Genomic DNA, 24,246 nt, shown 5'->3' with positions numbered 1-24,246 from the left:
ATCTTAATCCACTCCTTTCTTGTTCTATTGTGAATTATGACCCTATTGTGTGATAATATGCTTAATTTGAGAAAATACTTGCTTCCATAATGTATAAATTATGTCTAGAGAATTTCATTACTTTGATTATAACTTGTATCATGCGAATAACATGTTTAGATGATGACCTTGTTGTGTTAAATGTGTTGATGATTTAATTGAGGATGTTGAACATGATAAATGCCTAAATGTGTAGTTTTGATGTATTGGAAAGTTTCTAAATGTTAAAATGTTGAATTTTTATGTCTACTTTGTGTTAAAATGCTAGACATGATGTATGAGAGTATGTTTATTTAGATGGTGCCAAATTTTCCCTTTATCATAATATTTTAATCATTTATACATTCATGCACATGTCATTGGGATGCATGAAAAGGGAAGAATTGGTCTTGAAATGAAAATGGGGGATTTGGGAGATGATAGTTTTTTGTGAAATGGTTTTGATAAACCTGGTCGTTGCGGAGTTACCAACGGGCCGGAGGTTAATGTAGCCTAGAGGGAACTAGGGAGAGTACCCTAGCGTGGTTGAACTATTCGGGCCCCTCGACGGCGCTGCGGAGTCACCAAAGGCCTAGGGACGGTAGCCAATCCTTCTTTCGTCGCGGCGGAGTTACCAAAGAAGGTTACATTAACATTTGGAAAGTGATGGTTTTGAGAAAGAAAATGGGGAGTGGCATTAGCATGTATTGCACTTCATTGCATTGCATTGATTGTGTTTGGAGTTGACTAGTATGTTGTATTGATTCCCTACGTTGCATGACCCCCATTTCCTATTGGCCTATGCTTTGTTTGAATTCACTAGGACACAAGAATTGTGTCTTAAGTGTCACCTACTGAGCTTTACGCTCACCCTATCATATATATCTTTTTTTTCAGGTCTTGGAAAAGAACCGGTGGACGACAACCCACCTCAACCATGAATGTTGCTAGAGGAACATTTTGTTACTTTTGTACTAGACTACACTTTTGTATACTCTCTATTTTTGTAAAACTTTGAGTTCTAGCAAAGTGTACCTATTTTGTTAACTAAGGAAATGTACTTTGGATCATGATGATGAATTTCAAATAATGTAAATTGGGACTAAGTGAATTTCCTTTGATAAATGGACACGAACTTATCTTTTATTTGATGTAAATGAAACTAATGGAATCATGGTATATATTTCCACGCAATTGTATTACGTAACGTTGCAAGACATGGACCTTAGATCTTAACCATGTATTTTGGGACTGTAATCATGTTAATTTGGATTAATTAGTGTGTGGATGTTCCACCATGAGAGGAACTATCTTGAGATATAATGAATGGGATACTGGAGTATATTATTTGTTTTGTGTGTTGGGACAGGTTATTGAAGGACCATTTTTAGGGAAGGTCATGCCGAAATTTTTGTGTAAATGGTTTCAGTTTAGGGTCGTTACAGAAATGGTATCAGAGCCATGGTTCGAAAAACCTTAGGACGACGGGTGGTGGCTTACCTAGACGGAGTAGAAAGTTGACTTGTGATGAATGTGCACTTATGTTTATGTGTTTACCAATTTAAGAGGCATGCCTACTTGTTTACTTGCTTAAATGTTTTATTGTTTACGTGAAATACATGCTTACATGTTTACAGTTTGAGAATATGCTTAATTACTATATGCTGATGTGTTTAAATGCTGAGATTTATGTTGCATGATCATGTATAAGGAATAATAGATAATCTAACCGCGTAAATGAAAGGTGAAAGAATAGAAAAGTATAATGATTGTATGAGGATTATGATAACGAGGAGTAATAGGCACAGTGTGTGCAGTTCTGATTTTGGTGTCAGTATGACAAGCAGCGAGCGTATGCAAAGGCATTTCGTATAGTATCATGGATTCATTTATTTTGCATCCGTGTATGTGTCTATTTCCCTATGTAGCTATACGGTTAAGCATTAGAGTGATTGTTAGCATGTTGGGGTATTTGTCATGGCATCGAGGGACGAGTGAGTCTTGACTTTAGAAGGTGAGGAGCTCGGTTGCTCCAGGGTTATTTGGGTGTTGGTTCTTGTCAAACTAATAGCGTAGGTTTTAGCTCATGGAAGGAGTTATTTAAGGTGCAATTATTTTAATCTTCTTATCGTGTTTTGTGCGGTGCTTAGAGCACGACCGTAGAACGGGGTTCTTAATTCATGGCTAAATGCCCTTATTATGTTTGAGTGTTTAAAGCTTTGAGTCAGGGTTGTATGATTGTGTTGTGTTTGATCCTTTTTTCTTTCTGTTTTAGAATCATGCCTCCAAAGAGACGTAGAGAAGCAGATGATGGTGAGGAACATGATGAGCTTGTTGATTGGGATCTTTTGATTAAGAATTTGGTTGAGGCTATGACAAACTTTGTGCGTGCAGTAGTTATAGAAGCTCAGAGGTCGGTGACACAGTCAGGGATGACAGGGATTAGAGACGGATCAGGAGATGGGGACTTGTGGAATCGGGTTAAAGAGGTGGAGATGTTGTCCAAGAGTCATGTACGAAAAATACTAAAGGGTGATTCTCTTCATTCTCCAGCTACTTTTGCTTCACCGCCGGAGACATCCGGTAAGGTCAAAAAGGCTTGTTATAAGTGTAAGCAGATAGGTCATTTGAGAGTAGAGTGCCCTTGGGATCGGCCCAGTTCTGGAGTCTGTTTTGTGTGTGGCCAGTCTGATCATAGGAAGAAGGATTATCCCAAAAGAAGTGGAATTCCAGTTGGCGGGGTAATTCAGGATAAGAACTGATTCAACCTTCAGTATCACAGGTTGGTGTTCAGCTTGGAGAGTCACCAGAGGGACCTCCTGTGGACGAAGGTATGTAATTATAATTGTTTATAGTATTTCATTGGTATTTTCTTTTAGTGAGTGTTCGGATTAACGAGTAATGGAGATGGTGATGGTAGTGGCATTGATATTGAACTTAGGACACGAAATTTTCTTGATTAGGCATGTCGACTACTTTAAAAGGAATGGATTAGGTAGTTAGTTAAGCGTTGTGAATGATTGTATTGTTGATGATTCTAAGGAGACAAGTGGGTGTTGAGCATTCTGGATCTTGTGCTCATTTTGTTTGAGGATTTGTGGGCATGATATTGCCGTATGGAGATTCTTTTCTAGTGATGTATAACGATCGTTATGGGGGGTATCGAGAGCAATGGTTGTTTTTTTTAGTTATAATGGTATTGTCTTGAGGATGTTTGAGGAAAATTCGTTTAGTGGTGGCTTAGTAGTCTGGTGGATTGATAGGTTCGAACGTGGAGATGTTAGGATGTCATGGTATGATGTTTAGTGCTGATGAACATGATGGTTTTAGGTATGATCCGGGAACGGATTAAGGATTGTGAGTTAGTTGTAGTGTGTTATTAGATAGGTGATTAGGGATTATGTGTCAGTTGAGGTGATTGTGGACAGTTTAGTCTTTTGAGCTAGTGAGAGCGGTGTTGCTAGATAACTACTTTTTTCTTTAACGAGTCGTGGGTTGATGTGACTGACGTCACGAGTCTTGTTCCTTGTGTTTGTGTGACGTGAGCGTTGGTGCTCTTATCTGGTTGGTTTTGGCATGTATAGGTGTTGCGGGGTAGCGTATGCAAGGTTTCTATGTTAAATGTGTATGACGGTTTGTTTGTGGCAAGGTCGCCTAGAGTTGCGGTCGTAGTTCTGTATATGCTTCCTAGTTGGTCCTTTTCTTTATATATAAGGAGTTCGTTTCATCTTAAGTGAGACTGGATGTCCATGGTTGGACGATTGATGAATAGAGTGTGACAGGATATCAAGTGCATTTAGGTGCGAATGGTAGTCTCTTGTGAGCTCGGGGCTCATTAGCCCTTTTCCTTTGTTTTAGTCTTGATTAGGACGTTAGTTGTTATGAGTTTTGTCTCTGTCTAGAGGTCGTGCGCGTTTGTGGGTGGACGGATTTGTGAGCAGGTGTTGCTTCATTGAAGGTCATCGATTGAGGTTTTGATTGATGGGGTCGATTTACTTCCCCGGAGGGAGGTATAGCCTTTAGTTTTGTAATCTTTGTTTTGAGAATGGTTTAATTAGTAAGATGTGAGGCACGGATTGCCGAATGAGGATTATGTTTCTGATGATTGGTACTATTGGCGATGACTAGAGAACGTGTCATGAATTGCACTTGAGGATAATTAAATGATGTGGTATGACTCATGTATTTGAATGTTTTCAGAAGGGATTGATTCTAGTAGTGTCTTGAAGACAAATATTAGTATTGCTTGGGTGTTATACAGCTAGTGAATGATTAAGGGATTTCATTTAGGAATAATGTGAATGGTTGACTTTGTCTTGAGGATTTCAGCACGAAATAATTGTATTGGGTGTTTTGACGAGGTCAGAATCGAATCGAATAAGGTTATGAAGTTGATTACGTGTTGTGGACGATATGAGGTGACTGAAAGACTTTTAGGTTGATTGATGATTGGGATATTGGCGATGTGTTACTTTGGCTTGTTATAATTGAGGCATGATTAGAGTTTTTAGAGCTAGTATGTGATTATATTGTTGTCGAGGTTATGTAGAGTGACAGGTTGATTAGAGAGTGGGTTTCATGGTTGTTTTGTGGATTGTATAGGGTTGTGTTTGAGGTTTAGACCTGAGGACAGGAATGATATCTGTGTTGAGGTCAAATCGATAATGAGAATGGCCTGGCCAACCATTTCTCCTGAATCAATCCTTCTTTGACACGATGTCGGGTTAAAGGTCAATGATTACTCCGACTTGTTGGTGATAGTGAGAGTATGGTAACAATGTGGACTTTCACGATTTATCTTGAGTGCTGAGAGATGTTAAATGGTATTGGGTGTTTGATAGCAGGTTAGTGGTGCAATCATTGATTTTTGAGAATCTTGTTTTGACGATCTGTGTTCAAAATGCAGGGTGATGCATTTTATTGTTTTGGTGACTCATGATTATATGATTATTGCGAGATTCATCATTTAGTTATCTTAAGGTTGATCAGTATGATAATTATTGATTAGTGTGATTGGTGGTCATTGTATGATGATATAGTTGTATAGTCGTATGATTAATGACAGGTGTTGGTTTGGCAGAGATGTGTTGATCTGAGGTTAAGTCTGATCCTCATTGGGGCCTGGTTTGTCCTTTAAAAAGAGTGAACGGAGATAGAATGTTGTCATTATCGGGGGTCTTGTGACCATTTTTCTTTCGAGCCTTGTGTAACAGTATAGAAATGACCAATATTGGTTTTAAGTCAAGTAGAGAATTCAGTAGGTTTGGTGATTAATGTTGTGAGTGATGAGTGCTCTCATAGGGTGGTGATCATTGGGTTTTTTGGCAGCAGAGCGTGATTGTCTATTGACATCGGTATCAAAGGCAATAATGTCACTGGATTCATAGTCTCGGAGTTTTGTAAGGTGTCCTGGGAGAGTGTGTGGCTGTTGTGCTTTCTTCTTTAAGGAGGGTAGATTGTGAAGTTTCCAAATTTCAGAATGTTTGAATTTTTTTGAAATTTTGTTACCACAAGGGTATTTTCGTCTTTTCACTTATCGACGGGATTGTGGTTGGGTCCAAGTGTAGTCTGTGCATCTTAATTTTCATGGGAGTGTAACATTTAAATTATGGTGTAATTTTATGTGTGTGGTGTAGACAATGGAATAAAGATAAAGTGAAAAGAAAAGAATTTCAAATGGAGCCCACCACTAAACTCAAAATAATAGCCTAGACTTTTTTTTTTTCTCTCTCATTTTCTCTCTCTCTCCCTGCTGAACTTTCTCTGCTCTCTAATTTTCTTCATTTTCCATTCCTTTTAGAGACCAACCTTTGAATCAAGGTATCTCACTCATTGTTTGTCGGAATAAGGTGCCGTTTGAGGTAAAACGACGAGTGCGACAAGCTCTACGTACTAGTACCAACAATTTCCAGCTTTGAGCTCTCCTTGTAGTTCGAATTTGAGACCCATTTTCTAGGGTTTTGGTGCAATTTTGAGGTAGGGGCATCTTAATCCACTCCTTTCTTGTTCTATTGTGAATTATGACCCTATTGTGTGATAATATGCTTAATTTGAGAAAATACTTGCTTCCATAATGTATAAATTATGTCTAGAGAATTTCATTACTTTGATTATAACTTGTATCATGTGAATAACATGTTTAGATGATGACCTTGTTGTGTTAAATGTGTTGATGATTTAATTGAGGATGTTGAACATGATAAATGCCTAAATGTGTAGTTTTGATGTATTGGAAAGTTTCTAAATGTTAAAATGTTGAATTTTTATGTCTACTTTGTGTTAAAATGCTAGACATGATGTATGAGAGTATGTTTATTTAGATGGTGCCAAATTTTCCCTTTATCATAATATTTTAATCATTTATACATTCATGCACATGTCATTGGGATGCATGAAAAGGGAAGAATTGGTCTTGAAATGAAAATGGGGGATTTGGGAGATAATAGTTTTTGTGAAATGGTTTTGATAAACCCGGTTGCTGCGGAGTTACCAACGGGCCGGAGGTTAATGTAGCCTAGAGGGAACTAGGGAGAGTACCCTAGCATGGTTGAGCTATTCGGGCCCCTCAACGGCGCTGCGGAGTCACCAAAGGCCTAGGGACGGTAGCCAATCCTTCTCTCGTCGCCGCGGAGTTACCAAAGGGGGTTACATTAACATTTGGAATGTGATGGTTTTGAGAAAGAAAATGGGGAGTGGCATTAGCATGTATTGAACTTCATTGAATTGCATTGATTGTGTTTGGAGTTGACTAGTATGTTGTATTGATTCCCTACGTTGCATGACCCCCATTTCCTATTGGCCTATGTTTTGTTTGAATTCACTAGGACATAAGAATTGTGTCTTAAGTGTTACCTACTGAGCTTTACGCTCACCCTATCAAATATATCTTTTTTTTCAGGTCTTAGAAAAGAACCGGTGGACGACAACCCGCCTCAACCATGAATGTTGCTAGAGGAACATTTTGTTACTTTTGTACTAGACTACACTTTTGTATACTCTCTATTTTTGTAAAACTTTGAGTTCTAGCAAAGTGTACCTATTTTGTTAACTAAGGAAATGTACTTTGGATCATGACAATGAATTTCAAATAATATAAATTGGGACTAAGTGAATTTCCTTTGATAAATGGACACGAACTTATCTTTTGTTTGATGTAAATGAAACTAATGGAATCATGGTATATATTTCCACGCAATTGTATTATGTAACGTTGCAAGACATGGACCTTAGATCTTAACCATGTATTTTGGGACTGTAATCATGATAATTTGGATTAATTAGTGTGTGGATGTTCCACCATGAGAGGAACTATCTTGAGATATAATAAACGGATGAATGGGATGCTGGAGTATATTATTTGTTTTGTGTGTTGGGACGGGTTGTTGAAGGACCATTTTTAGGGGAGGTCATGCCGCAATTTTTGTGTAAATGGTTTCAGTTTAGGGTTGTTACAACTAGGTTGAGGGTTAATAGTTTTGAGTTGAGAGTATTAGAATTTTTGAATGAAAATTGTTTCATTAGTAATTAACAGATACCTTTGACTGAACATGTGTGATCACTGGTTGGTTGTGGGATGAAAAGATGTAACTCAAAACCAATAAATATAACCTATTCAATGTGAACCATTGTAATCTATTACAGTAGTTGTATCTAGTGATGAATAGACACATATAAATGCTTGTGTCCAATGATAAAAAGATATGGTTGTGTCCACTGATAAAAGGACACATATAAATAGTTGTGTCCAGTGATGAAGAGAAACATATGAATGGTTGTGTCCAGTGATGAAGAGAAACATATGAATGGTTGTGTCCAATGATGAAGAGACACATCCAATTCGAAAAGGCACTTCTTTTTTTATAAATACCCTTTTGGGCTGCCATTTGCAATTTGTTCAACTCATTTTCTTCTCTCTCTCTTTCTAGACTTGAACCCAACATAAGTGGGTTCAAACCATAGGTCAAGTAGTCCGAGCCACTTAGACCCTAATCCAATTTCATCGAGCCATGTTAAGATTGGTCCGAAACATTTGGTTCGAATTGCATCAAATTTAGCATTTATATATTATAAATGTATTTTTTGAGTCAGAAAGAGTATTACACGGCGGAGGTTCACCATAGTCACGAGTTTGTAATGCTGCTACTGGTGTATGTACATCTTTATATCCTGGGAGACAATCGCCATAGAGTTCGTTAACACCATGCGGGGCGTAAATTGTTTTAAGGATATAGTATCCAATATTATTCTCAGTCCAGATTCTTTATTTATTTATTTATTTATTATTATTATTATTTTATTGCTTTAATTTGCATGTTTATTTAAATATCGAGTAGAATATTTAATTAAATATTTTTAGTATATTATTAATTATTTCATAACATATTAGTGTAAGGTTAATTATATCTTAAATATCATTTGAATCATATATTTTTCAGCAATCTTAAGACAATTTATTCCTTGCGTAGATTTTACTATATATATACTTCTATTTAAGATGTAAATAAGTAGAGATTATACTAATAATTGAAATATAATAAAATAATATTATATACATTAGTATATGATAATATGCTAAATATTGATGTGTTCAATATTATGTGAAATTGAAGCATATTATATAAGTAGATTATTAAATTATTTATATAATTCAATATTGGTTGAATTATTTTAATTTTATAATATGATATTATTTAGTATATTATATTAACTTAAACATATGGCAACTAGATGTGGAAAAAAAGTATTTCGTTACTTTTATCAATGATTACATATGATACTGTTAGTGTATATTTACTATTAAGCAAAGATGAAACATTAGAAATGTTTAAATATTGTAAAAATGAGGTTGGGAATCAATTTGGCAAAGGTGTTAACAAATGATAGAGGTGGTAAATACAAAACATCATGTGCTGATATTTGTTTAGAAGATGATATCATTCACGAAGAAATGATGAATGCTATGTTGATAAGTTTTGGTTTAACTCATAATTTATTGGAGGAAGTTTTGCTTTCCGCAAACTATGTTCTCAATAAAATACCTCTAATGAAAACTAATGTGACACCATATGAATTATGGAAAGGTCAAAAACCTTTTTATAAATTCTTAGAAGTGTGGGGGTGTTTAGCTAAGGTTGTAGTTCCTACTTGTATGAAAGTTAAAGTGGGACCTAAAATATGGCGAGCTTGTGGGTAGGTATGCAGTGGACAGGTGCAAGAGGCACTAACAGGCTATCATACTGGGCTAGGTGCAGGTGCACAATCCCACATTGCCTAGGTAAGGGAAATGTGAAGTATTTTTATGTGATAGTGTTATCCTAAATTAGTATGAGACCTTTTGGGATAAAATTCAAGAACAAAACTGTGCAGGCTCAGGCCTAAAGCAGACATTATCATATCATGTGGTAGGGTTGATCGTTACATAAAACCTTTGATAGGTTATGCTCATAACAATAATGCATATCGTTTTATTGTGTATAAATCAAAGATTCCTGACATTCACATTAATGTTATTATTGAGTCTAGGAATGCTTATTTCTTTGATGATATATTTCCATGCAGCAAGTGGATATAGACCAAGAGTTTATAGATAATGAATAAGGATAAGCTTAGACATAGCAAGATGGCTAGAACATCTAAATCTTTTGTTTCTGATTTTCTAGCATATTTATTAGAGAATGAGTTACAAAGCTAAAGAAACAAAGTTTTCTCCTAAATCATATTATTAAATTATTTCTTAAATTAATTTTGTGAAATAATTAATCATATGATATAATACTAAACTATATTATTTATGTGAGTTCAATATTATTTATATAGTTTACTTTTATTTAAGATTATAGTATTGAACTGTGTAATTTTATTACTTAGTATGCATAGTAATTTAATTTTACAATATAGTTTATTTAATGTGTGATATTATTATATTTGTATGAGTTTATGACAAGTTTGTGTATATAATACAATAAATAAAAATTGACTAGTCTAGTTATGTCAATTCTCCCAATAGTCAAGGGAAAAGATCTATACTAATGTCCAAGGCATGTATAGTTGTGAATGAGTTGAATAAGAGAGAGCTTTCTGATAACTCTAAGCAGTTTAATGAATAAAATTATGGATACATTAAGTTAGTTTAATAAGACAAGCTAAATTAAGTTAGTTACCTATAATATACAATTTAACTAAAAGCTAAAATGTTACTGAGTTGAAAACTAGTTAGTTTAGCTTTAACCTAAAGTGACCGTTGAAGTGCACAGAACCTTAGAGACGTTAGTTGGTTCTATCTCTCAACTTGGTAGTAAAAAACACGAGGGTGATAAGTGGTCATTTTAGCCGTAAGCTATTTGAGTTATACATCATATATGCTTCTACAGGAGGGAATAATATTACTCATAAAATAGTAGTTTTTGAAGAATATTCTTCAAAACAAATTACTCTACTACCAAGGTAGACCGCTTAGATAAGTGTGTATTAAAGTCAAGAGCTACTAGAATTGATAATTAAGCAAACTTAACTTCAAGCTAGTGGTAATAGCAGATAAAGTGGGTGCTCATTATAACCTAGTAGTGAGATATGAGAAAAGTATGCTTAATCTAAGTTAGTAATAATAGCTAAGAACTCATTTTTAACTAGTACAATAGATGAGAAGTGAGTGTTCACTTTGTGGTAATGTATCCAAAGCTTAAATAATAAGTGAGTTATTTTCTTAAATGATTGAGTTATGTGATGTGTGACACATGAAAGGTTATGATATGTTAATATGACTGACTTAACATGAACCTAAATATAAATAACTCAAGTCATATATATGAGAAATGTAAAAGTAAATATTATTAAAGCCCCATCTAATTAATATCTCTGGCATTAATTTACAATAATGTATGTGAATTATTATAAGAATAAGATAGAGATAAAGTGATAAAGTGAGTACATATACACTAGAGACTATTATATATGCTTGTTGAGAAGCGAATATTACGTGGATGAGGTAAAGTATTTAGTATATGGTATTTCAAGAATTAGAAAACCATCATAAATAAAATTTCAAGATTTTCCCAATGTTGTAGGGGGATATTGTCCAAAGATGAAATTTGCTACGAGTTATCTCATCCAATAAGAAATATTTATAAATGTGGGGGCTCTTAATCCTAAGAGATTTTGAATAAGACCAAAAAACATTTATAATATTGATTATAACAGTAGTGCATCTTGCTTCATGTGAGAAAAATATTTAATGAGATAAGTAAAGGAGATCATTGGTCTATCTTAAGAGTTAGATGTGCAAGCTTATAAGTTCTCAAGTTGATTAAAGCTAATACCGAGACAATGATATAAATGTAATGCATAAGCCATTGTATGACTTAAAAACTTAATGATATACTAATTAGTATATTTGATATGAAAGATTTAAAATCTGATAACATAGTATATTCTCAATAAATTAACTGAGATTAAGATAATATTGGTTATGATAACAAAAGCCTAACTAACTTTTGTAGATGTAAATCTCAATACTAGTCAAAGTATATCATTGGTTGAGATTACTAGGTATCTTAATACATGTGATTAATTGCACACTTTTAATTCAGGATAGAATCACTAAAAAACAATAAATTGGGTAGTTGAGAAACACCTCGAGTCCAATATTGCATAGATCGAGATATTTAACTAAATTGGAGGTGTAACAGTGATGCAATCTGGATGTGGGATATTAAAGACTTCAAATCCAAGAGTGGATATGTCTTTAATATTAAAGGTGTAGTTATATGTTCTTAATATAATTCAAATTTAGAAATTTTGAATAAATCAAATAGGAAATTTTATAAACTTCACCTAGAGGACATTTCAAAGTAAGTTTATAATGTGTGTCAATTGTAACCACTAGCAATAGCATGAATCCTTGTAGGATAGGGCTCTACAGAGGGTGTCGAACCACAGGGACTGTTAGTCATTTAAGTGTCCAATTAATATTCTTTTGATTTAAGGAGAAGCTGATTTAATTGTTTGATTGTCATGAACATAAAAACTAAATAAACTATATTAAAAAGGAGAAGATCAGGGATAAAGATACTTTGGGATTGACTTCACCACGAATCTCATATAATGGTTAACCATCCAACCTTGGGAATTCACAATTTATGTATCATATGGATTAAACTCAATAACATTCATTTAATTCGAGTTTTAAAGAAAGATGTTTTATTAAACTTAATTAGCTAACTATAACTTATTATCTGTTGGCACGAATTATCTACCTACCTACTTCTAACTAATGTTGCAGTATAACTCGTCTTCCCTAGGCATAGATTATGAAAGAGTTACATTCATGAAAAACGTTGGAATACCATTGCATAATCTCCATCCTTATAATGTCTGATAGGCCTTCACCAATACCATCTAATAAGAATGGGTTGAAAACAGTTTGAGAGTAATTAAATGTAAGACAAGGTATTAATTCTTAAAAAACCATTAATTCATTAAAACACCAACTGATCCATAATCAATTGCTCATAATTATGAAATCAAGATATACAAATATATAAATCCCAAAGTTGAAATAATCAAACCATAATACTTGAATTCGGGCTACATCAATGCCCTAAGACACGAATTAGCTACTCATGACGACACTAGAAATCATATGTGATGGTGTAGTCTTCATCGTCAAGGTCTGCACTTCTCTCTTGGGGACTTCCCTTTAAAACCCTAAAAACCACCACAATTTGAGAGATCTGAAACTAAAAAGAAGACCTAGAAGAGGACCCCTTTCTTTGTGGCCTTTAGTCTCCTTTTATAGAAAATGAATAACTTCCGATAAGAATTGGAGAGGCTTTAGGGTTTCTGGACCCATCTGGGATGAAAAAGAACTTCAATAAGACAAATCTAGCATCAATTAAGTTTGACTAAATAACAAGGGCTCAAGCCTTGTGACTCTGGGCTCGAGCCTCATGAGGTAGGGCTCAAGCTTGACTTCAACATTTAGCCATTTTTCCTCAAATAATTTTTGAAGCATCTTTTTCTTCAACACAGAGAATATTTTGGGGATGAATCTTTAATAGTGCTCGATCACCATGCATTGGGGCTCAAGCCTGGAGAACAAAGGCTCGAGCTTTGGCAACTCTGGAGGTCTATAAAGTGACTTTTGATATTTCAACGTAATTTGGGTTTAAGCATTCTTGCTAGGGCTCGAACACCTTGAATTTGGGCTCGAGCCTTAAGAGTTAGGCTTGAGCCTTGGCTGCCTTGGTTGGAATTATTGCTTTTGTTGGTTTGGGGCTAAAGCCTTAGGAACAAGGGCTCGAACCTTAACAGTTGAACTTTTCCAAAATCACAATTTTTGACTCTTGGCTTGCTTTAAATGATCGGCAACGACTCTATACTCTTCAATGTCAGTTTTTTCATCATAAAAGCTCGATTTTAACCATTTATTTGGGAAAGTACCTAAAACACATGGAATAAACATAAATCAGTCTAAAATTGGATAAAAGTATCTCTTAACATATGCGTATTTAGGGGCTCGAATATGCAATATTCAGCGCTCATCAGTCTACACCTATGCCACAAAAGAAGAAAGGATATTGCTAATAAGTAATTTTGGGGCACAAAGTATACATTTGCTTTCAATCGGGGAAATCTGTATAGAGTATAATATTTTTGTATACAATTATGTGGCCACATATAAAATTGAGGATTATACTAGAGAGCAATTGTATAGATCATTGAGGGGAATGGAGTTAAAGCCAAAAGCTAATGAGTCACCTTAATAAAAACCCAACGAGATCCTAAGATCTAGGTTCAAAGGGACAACAGATAGAAATTCTGAGTGACTCACCAAAAGCATTGGGAAGATATAAATCTTCTGCCCATTTCTGTGATAAGACAAGGATTATCACAGATTAGGATAAGCTACGCTTTTAACGCCTCTTATACCTTGAAAATTAAAGTGGGGTATAGTAGGATACTCTGAATAAGAAGTCACTTATATAAGTGTGAAGTGGGATCGCTTCTATGATAACTATAAAGGCTAAGTTTTCTAGAGCACTCATTAAATACCAGGAGTTATTCATTGCCAAAATGACACAACAATGAGAACCAACTTTGTGAGGAAGGGAACTGTGTGATTGCTATTGTCTTGGTTTACATTAGCGACTAAACAGTTCAAGACATCACGTTCAATGGTTAGTCAGTAAATCCGATAGTAATGCACTAGGCAAGATTCAAGGCCAAAAGCTACCTATCCTGATGCAATAACTTTTCGACTATACTCTCTCTAGTGTCTGCATTATCATCTTTTGCATTTAAGCAGTCAATTTCCATTTATGTGGGGGATTGTTAGAACTTTTGAATGAAAATTGTTTCATCAATCATTAGCAGATGCCTTTGACTTAACATGTGTGATCACTGGTTGGTTGTGGGATGAAAAAATACAACTCAAAACTAACAAACATAACCTATTCAATGTGAACCATTGCAACATATTGCAGTAGTAGTGTCCAGTGATGAATAGACACATATAAGTGGTTGTGTCCAGTGGTGAAGAGACACATATAAATAGTTGTGTCCAGTAATAAAGAGACACATACGAATGTTTGTGTCCAATGATGAAGAAAACACACCCAATCCGAAAAGATACTTCTATTTCTATAAATACCTACTTGGGCTACCATTTGTAATTTGTTTAATTCATTTTCTTCTCTCTTCCTCTATAGACTTGAACCCAACCCAAGTGGGTTCAAACCATAGGTCAAGTGGTCCAAGCCACTTAGACCCCAATCCAATTGCATCGAACCACATTAAGATTGGTCCAAACCAATTGGTTCGAATTGCATCCAATTCAGCATTTATATATTATAAATGCATTTTTTGAGTCAGAGAGAGCATTACACGTTGGTGGTTTTTTTTTTTTCGGAAGATAAGGTAATATTTTTCGGAGGAGGGTCGCCGTATCCGTGAGTTTCTAGTGTTGGTATAGGTGGATGTCGATCATTGTATCCTGGGAAACAAGTGTCACAGAGTCTGTCAGCACCATGTGGTGCGTAAATTGTCTTAAAGAACATAGTATCCAAGACTTGTATCGGTCCAAGTTCCTTATTTATTATTATTATTTTATTGCTTTAACATATTATTAATTATGTCATGACATATTAGTATAAGGTTAATTATATATTAAATATCATTTAAAGCATATATTTTTTAACATAGAGACATGTAGCCCTAGCCCCTAAGTGGAGGATGACCTCGTGAGGGAGCTTTGTAGAGTACATGGAGATGAATTATGGGGGCAAGATCACAGTTTGTGTATATGGTTGAGTTGAAAATTCTATATTTTTGTAATATTTCTATATCAATCCTCTTTGAGTGCAAGCAATTCCATGAATTAAGGTGTTGAGTACCAACTATGAACAAAATAATTATAGTGAATCTCTATTTATGTGTGAAGGTAGCCCAATTTTGACTCAACCATGTAAATTTTGTATTTTGTTATGTCTTTCGTTTGATCTCCATGTTCTTTATGCTTCTAATGTGCCCTGACATAAGTAAACATCTAATCCCAAAATTCTACTCTAACGTAGAGGTGATTAAATTTATGATGATGATAGAGAATCTAATCAACATATAAAGTTCGCGTAGTACAAATTTTCATCTCTAACGTAGTATGTACACTAGCAACAACATGGAGTTGCAACAGCAAGCAGAGGAAACTTTCTATGGATGCTTATACCAGGGGCTTCAATCAAGTCCAAATCATCGTCTCTGGTTCCATTAGGCAATGAAAAATCAAACTTAAGCACAAGCTTTGCTAAGGCAAGCTCATTGAGAGCCATGGCAAATAGGATTCCTGGGCAACCCCTCCTGCCAGCTCCAAATGGAATAAATTGGAAATCCTGCCCTTTAAAATCTTTTGAATTATTCAAGAACCTTTCTGGTCGGAACTCTTGAGGGTCTTCCCAAAAAAATGGGTCTCTCGCTATTGCTGAAGCATTGATAAACACTTGTGTGCCGGCTGCAATGTCGTAACCCATTACTCTAACATCTTGAATCGATTCTCGGGGAATTAGCAATGGGACAGGAGTATGTAAACGCATAGACTCCTTGATCACGGCTTTCAAGTAGGGCATTTTCTCTAGATCACTCTCGGTTATGTCGTCTTTGCCTTTGGCTATTTCTCGCACCTCATTCTGTAGTTTCTTCATGACTTTGGGATGTCTTAAAAGTTCAGTCATTTCCCATTCTAGAGCCGTGTATGTAGTATCAGTTCCAGCAGCAAACATATCCTATAAGAAAAGATTTGGTAAGAAATGGAAATAGATGGTCAAATAGAATTTTGAGATGCACGGCAGTGTGCATAGGTTACTCACTCATGGTATATCGATCATTGCTTCAAGGATTACTGTTTAAAAGAAAATTTTCAAATTCATGAATGCTTGTGAATATATTTAAGAAACTAAGATCACAATAATTTGTACTCAGCTTTTAATTACTTCACTTTGACAAGTAGACCTCTTTATTTTTGCCTATCATCAATAACTTCATTTTTTTTTTTTTTTTTTTTTTTTTTTTTTTTTTTTGGGGGGGATAAGTGACATCAAACATATACTCCCATAATGTGTTGGAAAGTCAACCTCTCGTTTAGGGATCGGAGAATATAGCAGTTACACTTTTATGGTATCATCAAATACTTCTAATAATTTGTTGGTTAATTCCTACTGCAGTGAGAGTTTTGGTTATTAATTTGGATACTCTTTTATTTTTTTATTAGAGCATCCTCAGAGGGTGTGTGGAAAGAATCAGATTAGAATTGCGATAGAGTAGCATGAGAGAAAAGGAAAAAATATACTCAGCCCCTGGACTAGCAGTTAGTACATAGCCGGCCAATCAACACACCATATTTAGAATGCTTTGATTTGTCGGAAGTACTTAATAAACACTACTCTCAGATACCCAATAACTACTCCACAAAGAGAGAGACACAGAATAATTTGAATCCTATTACGTTTAATTCAAATAGTGTCAAATCTTTTGTTTTATTTTTATTATTTTTTGTTGTAGGCACTTGTCGCATTATTTTTGTGCCACATCAGTACTAAACATTAAGAAACAAGTATTACCCTTTAAAAATAACAAAAAGAACAAAATCCTGTTTCATCAGCAATATATTGTGAATAATGAGCGTGTTTGTTTTAATATTTGTCTAGAAAAAAATAATAATTTAAAAGAAGACCGAATCAGACTTACCAAGATGACAGCTTTAATGCTGCCTATGGGAAGAGGAAAGCCAATCTTGTTCTCTCTTTGAATTCTAAGTAAAACTTCTAAGAAATCGTCTTGACCTTCATCACGTTCAACACTCCACCATCATTGTTCCCTCCTTGTTGGCGAACCATATGTTCCTCTACTACACCCTCCAGAAATTTATCGAGCTCTTTAGCAACTTTCTCCACTTTCGTATTCAAACCATTGATACAATTCAACCATGCAAGCCATGGGATATAATCCCCCACATTGAAAACACCAAGAACTTCCATAAACTCCACAAACAGCTCCTTTATCTTCCTACCACCTTCATTTCCACTGTACTTCGTTCCCACGGCTATACGACATACTACATCATTCGTTAGTGAAATAAACATTTCCGTCAAATTCACTGATGAAGAAGAAGAAATAGAACAAGATTGTTTGATCTCCAACATAAGGGCTATTTCTTCCTCTCTCACTCTACAAAAAGACTGAACCCTTTTGTTATTTAGAAGTTGGAGCACACAAATGCTTCTGACTTGCCTCCAGTACTCTCCATAAGGACTGAACGCGACGTCCTTACCATGGAAAATTCTATAGGCAATGCTTGATTTAGGTCGGGTTGAGAAAATGAGATCATGGGTTTCCATGATCTCGTGAGCTGCATCAGCAGAGGAGACGATGAGAACTGGCTTGCTGCCGAGGTGAAGCAGCATGAGTGGTCCATATTGTTGAGCTAATGATTGGAAGGAGCGATGGGGGAGCAATCCAAGTTGGTGCAGATTTCCAATAATTGGAAGCTTGGATGGAGAAGGTGGCAATTCTTTTTTAGTTTTTGGATTGGACAACCATTTCAAAAGAAACACTAAGGAGAAGAACAAGAGAGGAAGAGAGTAATACAAATTGTTAAATAAGAACAACATTTTTTTCTGCTGTAGATTATACAGAAAACTTGACCTTGATTGTGTGTGTGTCAGTGTGTGTAAAGTTTCTACTGCAAGAGGGCTATATGGGCATCCCCTCGAGGAACAAGGCAGCCTATATATTTCTTCTAATAAGTATAATTTACTACCGAATAGCACACACGTATATATTATAAATGTAGTAGTACATTTGCAAAAGGTTCAAATTTCATTAAGAAAATGCCATGTCTAAGCACGTGATCTGCGAGGTAGCATTTGTTTAAACTCGGTGATCAAAAGAGACAATCTATTTACAGACATAAAAAAAAAAAAAAAAAAAAAAAGGAGACAGTCTGAAGAGAGGTTCTTTCGGTCTCAATCTGGCGGATCTCTCAATCATTGAATTTAAAGAAATCTTTTAATCCAAAGATTCCCTGTAGAATGAGTACGTTTTTATACTAAATTTTTTCAGCAATTATGATAAGTGCTGAAATATTAGACATTTGAGCCCTTAACTTACATATTTTATATTCTCGATAATAGTTTTATATGTGATTTTATGTTGTTTCAGCGTTTTTCTAATTTTTAGGTCCTTAATTATAAAGTCAGTTAAAACGATGGGTTTTGTGCTTTAAAGATGATATTCAAGAGATTAGGGGAGGATTACATTCATTGGGCTAAGCCATGTTGAAGATTCAAGTTCAATTAGATTTTGAGAAGAGCCCAGAAGAAGTCACAAGCTGATGAGAATGGAAACAAGAAGAAAAGGAAGAATACTTCTCCAACTAAGAAATTCTTTCTTGATTTGGAAACTGGACCTAATTTGATATTCTGCTTGGTTGAAAGGAAACTCGAAGCTCTACAACTTTGTATTTCACAAAAATTTCATGAAAAGGAAGTTTACTATGTCAAAACTAGACGGTAAGACAGCGCAAATTTTAGAGTCCGACTTTGGCAGATTTCTTATTTCTTATTATGTTTTGGAGTGGTTTCAAGGGCTATAAAAATGAGGTTTTCTTCACAACTAGAGGAAGAGAAGAAGGTCATTGATAGTATAGTTTAGAGACTTTCTTCAAAGTTAGAGAGGAGTTTTCAAAGACAAGATCAAGCAAGAGAAGATAAAGATTGAGGTTTCCACATCCATGAAATCTTCTTCATTCTCCATGAGCGGCTAAACTCTTTCTAACGGATTGATGTAACCCTAATTTTAACTCCAATGGTTTAGTTATTTAATTTATTGGGATTATTTATTGTATGATGATTGCATGATTAAGAGCAAAACAATGGTTGTACCTTGATTTCGTGATTTAATGCTTAAATTCAATTATATTTGATATCTTACTTGTCTTAGGAAGAAGGATTTATAATTGATCTCAACCTCTCTATTTTTTGTGATTATAGGGTAGGATTATCATACATTGGTGCTTAATGATCATATATATGTTTAGGGGTTTGATAGCTAATGCTAAGGGAAGATGGGTCATACTATAGTTTAATGTAGTTAGGTAAATGATCCATACTAACCGAAGATGAGTTATGCTTGGCCTAGACATATGAGGTTTTCTTTATAAATTATGTTATGTGCTTATAACCATACATCTTCTGATCATACAAAATATCCTAATAATATGTTTAATTGATCGACCATTAGAGGGCGGATTAGTGGTGAAGTCAATACCTTATACTCTCTATCTCTTGATCTCTCCAATTACTTAGTTTAAGTTAGATTTAAATAATTAGTTAAATTAAAATTTAAAAAATCTCTTTTGAATAAAATTAGAAATAATCCTAGTATCTTAACAACATAACTGCCAGTCCTTGAGGTTCGACACCTTCAATATAGCCCTATCCTGTAAGGATTCGTACTAATGCGAGTGGTTTATCATTGAACTTACATTGATGTGTGTTTTCTTCAATGATAAACCACTCGCAATAGTACGAATCCTTGCAGTATAGGACTATATTGAGGGTGTCAAACCTAGATGATTGCGATAGTTATGCCGTTAAGATAGTAGGATTATTTCTAATTTAATTCGAAAGAGAAGTTTTAAACTTTAATTTAACTAATTATTTAAATCTAAATTAAACTAAGTAATTGAAGAGATCAAGAGATAGAGAGTGTAAGGGCAAGTGTGGTGTGTAAGAATGAAATAGAGTGAGAATGGAAGAAGTTAAGAATAGAATAGGAATGAGAATGGAATAGGAATGACCATTCCATTCTAGTGTTTAGTTGCAAATATGGAATGCTGCAAACAAGGAATGCTGATGATCATTAACGTGTTTGGTTGAACCAATTTAAAAATTGAAATGGAATTAATTTATATTGATATCTCCAAATTACCCTTTATCATGAATAAAGAAATTTAACTTAAAAGAAAAAAGAAAATAAATTTAGCAAAAAAATTAACTTCAATTTAGGGCAAGCTGTTGAAGATTGACGTCAATTTGGGGAAAGCTGTTGAAGATTAAGGCAAGAAGGCAAGAAGATGCCATGTTAAGAAGAAGGTGATCGAAAGGGGAGGCGATAGAATCCCAAATTAAAAATATTTATAGTTTGACACAACATCTGTGATGAGCGCTGAATAGTGCGCATTTAAACCCCTTAAGCTTAGGTATTCTAGAACCTTTATCTATCTTATTTTTTCGTTTTAGACTAATTTTGTGTTATTGTCCTTTTTAGGTGCTTATCCCTAAAATAAGCTAATTCAACCAAATAAAAGCTTAAAAGAAGCTCACTCAAGCTAGATGGAAGAACGGAGCAAAGTGGAAGCAGAATGAAGCAAAGTGTGGAAATCAGCATGTTCGATCGATCTCAAGAATACTCCGATTAATCGAAAGTTCATCGATCTAGACTCTCCAAGATGGATCCAAGCTCTTTTGTCCTTATCCAAAGATCCCACAAAGTTTGATTAATCCAACAATTCTCAGATCAATCGAAAAGATTCCATCTTATCCTGTTGTACCACCCTACCTACCACTTTTGTCTCTTTCCCCAAAATATCTCAGATCTGTCCTTATCCAAAAAGGCACCGCCATGAGAGGATCAATCCAGCCAAAGTTTGATAGATCTCAGCCAAGTTTGATCGATCTCAACATAGTTCAATCGATCGAACTTCCTCAAGTCCAAAAAAAAAATAGATTCCAGCTCATTAAAAATTGTCTCATGGTACAATCATTTGAGGAGCCCTTGTGTACAAGCCTAGACCATTGAGTGTGACATTTGAGCCACCTATGTAAGGATTATGAGTCACTTTTACACATATGCTTTTAGGAGCTGATAGATACAATTTTTTATTATTCTTAGAGAGGAAGAAAAGAGAAGAGGAGGCTAGAGACACATTCTTGGGAGGTCTTCCATCTAACTCAAGAAAAAGAGCATTTCTACCATGGAGATAGCCCTTAAGGGTTGGAGGACACCATCCATGAGTGGCTAGACATCCTCTTGGGGCTAGAGTTAGCCCTAAGCATGCTTTCTTTACCTTGATTTATGTATTTTTTAGGGGATTTGTGTTGTAATACATGTTTTGACATCTTTATATACATAGATCTTGTTTATTCAATGATTTGTGTGGTTTAATTCTTCCAATTGATCATTTCATTCTATCCATATGTTTATGTATGCTACAATAGATGTTCATGTGTTTATTTCTATTTCTTGTGTTGTTGATGCATGTCTATGTGTGTTAATGCTATAGATCTAGAGATTGTCAAGACATAGTGCTTAATATAATGCTCTTGTGGTTTATTTGATGGTTCATACTTATTTCTTGATGGATTGTGCCTCTCCTTTAGTTTAATTAGTTTAATTTTCATGTCATTAGCTTAGATGTAGTGTAGTTACCTTAGTTGTTAAATGGGAGGACAATCCATGCTTGTTGTTTGATGTTCCATACTTATGAATGCAAGTAGTACATTTCTCTAATTATGTGATCTGTTTGGATTGTGAGCTTAAAGAATGATTAATGGCTTACTTTGATATATTGTGCTATTCATTGTGTTGTTTAAACAATATATACTTAATTGGTCATCCATGCTTATTGAAACAACCACACGCACTCACTATTGTTGCAACATATGTTTTCCCCCTCATTAATTATGAATTGAGTGTATAGAAAGGTGATGCTTAGTGGTGATCTCTAAGTCTCATGACCTCTTTCTCTTTTTTTCTCTATCCTTTAATTACTTGTTTTATATTGTGCTTGTTTAATCTTAATTGTAGTATAATCAACTAAACAATCTACCTTTGATCACTCAACCTACTAATCCTAAGCATTGTTTCCATTACTAGTAGCCTTCCAATCCCTTGGAACGATCCCTACTCACCTTCGCTACATTAGTAGTAGTGGTAGTAGTGGTTTTATAAATTTAAATTTGACCCAAAAGGCTTTTCTTGAACCGTACATTCACTATATTATTTTGGCGTATAGGAACGGCCACCGTCAAATTTTGGCGTCGTTGCCGGGGATTGAATTGGCAATGCCGTGTTTTAGAAATATTTAGGAATTAGTACTCTTTTGATCTTGTCTTTACTTTATTTTTATTTTTGGTTATTTATTGTGTTTGTTCTTATTTGGCTAGGTGATTTGAGTGAAGGAAGTTGAGTAAAGGAGAATTCAAAGTAAGGAGCTAAGCTAAGCACAAAAAGGACTAACAATTTAAAAAAAAAAATGCAAAGCATAGTAAAGCTTGGAAGTTGAAAATGAATTGAAGTCGCTTAAGGACCCTTTGTGAGATCTTTCTAACTCAAGCTCTAGTTAAATCGTCGGCCCGCGTGGAGGCTTGTTTTTCATTTCTTAGATAAATCGTGAGCCCACGTGGAGGCAATTTACTTTTTTTTGCATGTTGTTCAAGCATGGGAGCATGGGATCATTGTATGTGGAGATTTGTTGATCGATTTGTTGTGGGGGTGAAGTGTTTGTTACTTTCTTATTTCTTGTTATTTGTCTTTGCTAGTGCATGCATAGTCATAGGTCGTTAAATCCTACTCTTGTCCCTCTTAATTTTCATCTTGAATCAGTTGTTCATAATCCTAGGGGAAGAGGTAGTTCTCATCACTCCATTTCACCAATGGAGAATTTGAATGACGTCCATGTGGAGAACTTGGTCACATAGACCAACAAGGCATCCTCTACCCTAATGTGCATCATGAAAACATTCAAGTACCATTAGGCATACCTAAACCATTTATTCTACCACAACAACAATGCCAAATTCCATTGGGAATGCCTCAACCAATATTTGCTCCACAACCTCCTATGGTTCAAGATAATCAACATATTCGTGTAGCACTACCAATTGTGAATCCTCCCATTACATTAAGAGACCATTGTGTGCCTAATGAATATAATGTACCCCCTTGCATTCAATTGCCTCCATTTAGAACACATCACTATGAAATCAAACCACAAACCATTCAAATGCTGCCTAACTATCATGGACTTCCAAGTGAAAAACCCTATAAGCATTTGGATGAGTTTTTTGAAGTGTGTTTCACCGTGAAATACACGAACATGCTAGAAGAATTTTTAAGACTCAAAATTTTTCCTTTTACCCTAAAGAACAAGGCAAAATATTGGTTTAACAATCTTAGGCCTTTTTCGATAACCTCTTGGGCGGAAATGCAACGAGAGTTCTTGAAAAAGTACTATCTGGTTTCTAAGACCAATGCCATGAAAACTTCAATTAAAGAATTTTCTCAAAGGGATGGGGAAATGTTTCATGAGGCATGTGAAAGGTTTAATGATTTGCTTAGAAAGTGCCTTCATCATGACATACCTAAGTGGCAATTAGTTTAATATTTATTTGAAAGTTTACCGGATAATCACAAGGGTATGGTTGATGCATCTATGGGTGGTTCTTATCTTGATAAGTATGAAAATGATGTGTGGCAATTGTATGAAAGCATATGTAAGAATTCAATTCATAGGTCCTTATCTTCTAAAAATGGTAGAAACCTAGGTGGAAGGAAGAATGTCGGCTTATATCAAGTTGACAACTCCAATGTCATAGCCGCAGAGATGAAATCCTTATCTCAAAGGTTTGATCAATTTTTGATCAACCAAAATTCAGCGAATCAAGTATCTTCCTCTCCTAC

General features: G+C 35.0%; 2 pseudogenes; both read right to left on the bottom strand.

The window, feature by feature from the left end:
• Positions 1–15,677: 15,677 nt before the first annotated feature.
• LOC132305279 (cytochrome P450 736A117-like) lies at positions 15,678–18,173 on the bottom strand (annotated as a pseudogene).
• A 5,653-nt stretch (positions 18,174–23,826) lies between these two features.
• On the bottom strand, positions 23,827–23,925 carry LOC132305653 (small nucleolar RNA R71; annotated as a pseudogene).
• Between the last annotated feature and the right edge of the window lie 321 nt (positions 23,926–24,246).

The sequence above is a fragment of the Cornus florida genome, unplaced genomic scaffold, assembly GCF_030987335.1.
Source record: "Cornus florida cultivar Cherokee Brave unplaced genomic scaffold, ASM3098733v1 CherokeeBrave_3.0.0_Hap2_Chr04, whole genome shotgun sequence".
NCBI lineage: Eukaryota > Viridiplantae > Streptophyta > Magnoliopsida > Cornales > Cornaceae > Cornus > Cornus florida.
Note: the sequence above shows the minus strand (reverse complement) of the source record. Positions and strands in the feature narration are given on the sequence as shown.